Source organism: Topomyia yanbarensis, chromosome 2 (genome assembly GCF_030247195.1).
Source record: "Topomyia yanbarensis strain Yona2022 chromosome 2, ASM3024719v1, whole genome shotgun sequence".
NCBI classification, from domain to species: Eukaryota; Metazoa; Arthropoda; class Insecta; order Diptera; family Culicidae; genus Topomyia; species Topomyia yanbarensis.
Genome location: NC_080671.1, coordinates 140,482,101 through 140,485,701, shown reverse-complemented (window position 1 = coordinate 140,485,701; position 3,601 = coordinate 140,482,101).

The following is a 3,601-nucleotide window of genomic DNA, read 5'->3' as shown; positions in this document are numbered from 1 at the left end:
GCCCCAGGGCCAGACAGAATCAAATTCAACTTGTTGAAGAATCTGCCAAGAATCGCTTGTTGAAATTATATAATAAGTTTTTTGTGGGTAATATTGTCCCTCAAGACTGGAGGCAAGTGAAAGTCATCGTCATCCAAAAACCGGCCACAATTCGTATCGAACGATCGGAATACTGTCCTGTATCCTGCATGCTAAGGCAGCTTGCAGATGACTGTGTGGGTTTTATTACAGATTCCACAGCTGTTGATTGGCAAGAACCATTGCAAATTACCTTGGCCAATTTGTCTGCTTGGGCCCTTCAGCTATGGGTATCGAATTCTCCACGGAGCAAACTGAGCAAGGTCGTATTTTCAAGGAAGCGCGAACCATTGCAACTACAACTTCAACGTGTAAACTAACCTGGAGATGTCATTAGGTATGTGAAACAGAAGTGCCAACAAAGGATCAACTTTCTCCGTACAATAACCGGAACATGGTAGGGTGCTCACCCAGGAGATCTGATTAGGCTGTACCAAACAACGATATTGTCGATGATGGAGTACGGGTGTTTCAGTTTCTGTTCCGCTCCGATCTTACATTTCACTAAACAGGAGCGTTTGTTGTTTGCGTATTGCTTTGAGTTGTATGAACTCGACCCATACGATGAATCTAGAAGTGCTGGCGGGCGTCCTTACGCTGATAAATCGATTTTTGGACTGATCATATCGATTGCTCATTCGATGCGATATCTTGCATCCGTTAGTAATGGCAAATTTCGAGAGGCCTCGATTCCATGGCACACATCAATTCTTTTTTGTATTATCACAACCGTTTCAATCTCTCTCAAGCTTCTAATTCAACTGTATTATTCTTCACACATCCATGAAATATGAGATTCGTGGAATCCCGGATCACATACGTCCGTAAAACACAATTTGTTCCGAAGCGCCATCTGGCGGGTAGATAAATCCCAACCATTAGCACACAAACACGCTCCATAACAAATGTCTACCACGTATAAATTTTTACGGCAAACGGCTGAGCCGTTTGGGAGTCCATAAATCATATACAGTCGTGATTCGCTGATTGGACACTTTTTAACTGGACTGCTTTTTAGTTGGACCTCCGCTAATTGGACCATTGTCCAACTAAAAAGCATCTGAACATGAAATAAGGATTTGTGCCCTCCTGTACAAAGATTGGTTTTTACCAACAAATTTTCACCCTAGTGAGAAATTTTGGTTTTTACCAAATTTTCCTCCTTAGGGTGAAATATAGCATAGTGCTTTCGCATAGGCCTGCTAAGCCAAGACAAGTTTCGGCTTCACTTGTGTCTCATCGGCATAAACAGAACTTTTGCTCGAACGGGACATCACGTTTGATCAGTCGTTTGTTTGGAACACATAGTGTGTTTTAGTTTTAAGGGATTTGCGTCAAGCCGGCGCTAATCTATTCCGACAATACGTTAGTGTCGGTTTCTGATGAGGCGAAGCCGAAACGCAACATAGTATGAAATAAGGATTTGTGCCCTCCTGTACAAAGACTGGATTTTACCAACAAATTTTCACCCTAGTGAGAAATTTTGGTTTTTACCAAATTTTCCTCCTTAGGGTGAAATATAGCATAGTGCTTTCGCATAGGCCTGCTAAGCCAAGACAAGTTTCGGCTTCACTTGTGTCTCATCGGCATAAACAGAACTTCTGCTCGAACGGGACATCACGTTTGATCAGTCGTTTGTTTGAAACACATAGTGTGTTTTAGTTTTAAGGGATTTGCGTCAAGCCGGCGCTAATCTATTCCGACAATACGTTAGTGTCGGTTTCTGATGAGGCGAAGCCGAAACGCAACATAGTATGAAATAAGGATTTGTGCCCTCCTGTACAAAGACTGGTTTTTACCAACAAATTTTCACCCTAGTGAGAAATTTTGGTTTTTACCAAATTTTCCTCCTTAGGGTGAAATATAGCATAGTAAAAAGCATCTGAACGCCAAAATCTCATGTCAAATTTACTTTGACAATCATTCCAACAAAATTTAGAGATGTGAACAGATGAATTTACACTGCCAACATCCATACTTTATGTAAGGTATGTGCCCTCATGCACAAAGAAATTGGTCTTGTCCAAAAATTTTCCCACTTGGGTATTTTGCATAATTCCAGGCGTTTGGTACTTATACCAAAAGACAGTTTCGGTTCATATTCCTCGTCGGCAAACAGAACCTCTGTGCTTACTATCGAGACATCACTCGGTATAAGCCAGTGGTTTAGTGTTCACGCAAGACGTGTGACTTTTTGGAATTTAGTGTCTAACTAGTGCTAATTTGGGTACTAGTTCAGAAACATAGTCTAACTGGACACCCAGATGGTGCTAGTTACTGACGAGGAGAATCCGAAACACTAAAACAAAAAAAACCATACATTCCTTATTCCCTGGGGAAAATATGGGAACTATTACGTGTCTTAAATGTAAAATTGTACAAACTTGTCTTAGATTTGGTCCCCTCGCATTGCTCCATCCCAAGTAATGATGAAAAGGACTCTTAAGCTAAGGCGGACGCTTCGGAAAGCGACTTCTACGAAAGACCAATCTGCTTCAATGAATTTTTCAATATCACTCGTTATATAGCTCTAGAAAGTTGGCAGACATCGTGGAGTAATGTTAGGACGGTGGCTACATTCTATTATCCCGCAGGTATCAACGAAACCTTGATTTATAGGAATGGATGTGGATCGGGATTGCACTCGTTCAATGTCAGCTCATGTCCAATCACTACACGTTAGACGCTCATCTCCGACGTTTTAGTCTTGTGAATAGTGGTACGATGTTACGATGGTTATGGCGATATCGAACATATTGTCTGGGCATGCGCCGAGTATTGTTTCGGCGTTTATTGGATTCCCTTCGGGCCCGGTTTTAGATGTAGTTACAAGCCGCGATCTCCTCTATATGTACCCCGTGTACAATTTACTAAAAACTGTCGATATACATAATTAACTTCTCCTTTTAATTTTCTGTATCATTCCCAGAAGCTCCCTCTTCCGCTTATACCATGCATCATCGATAATTTGATTCGATTTCAAGGTAAAACGAAACATCTCTGTCGAATTAGTTAACCAACAAGGGACCCACAGCAAAAACATCACACGCGCAACTCGGTGTGTTGCCGATCCGTATCTGAGCCACACTACGAAATCGTCTGGAAGAACCCCTGCCGTTTCAAGAAGGACCATGTTCATGAAACCTACTGATGAAAATATATGTAATTGAATTCAATCAATGTTTATTATCTCAAACGACAACATGATTGCACTGAAAAAAAATAATTCATTAACATAACAATAAACATTTAATTTCGATAGCAACGTTTTTAATTCTCATAATTTTGCTTGAATTTCAACAAAATAATTATTGAAAAAGGGAACGAAAATATTTTGATTGTAGCGATAATTAAAGTCTCCCGGCCAATAATTTTATTTATTGAATTTAATCCATAATCTTTTTGCCTTTCTCATATAAAGAAAGGCTATGCAATCACTGTAAAAATCGACTTTTCAACCGAGGCTCGGAGGGCCGAGTATCATACACCATTCGATTCAGCTCGTCGAGATCGACAAATGTCT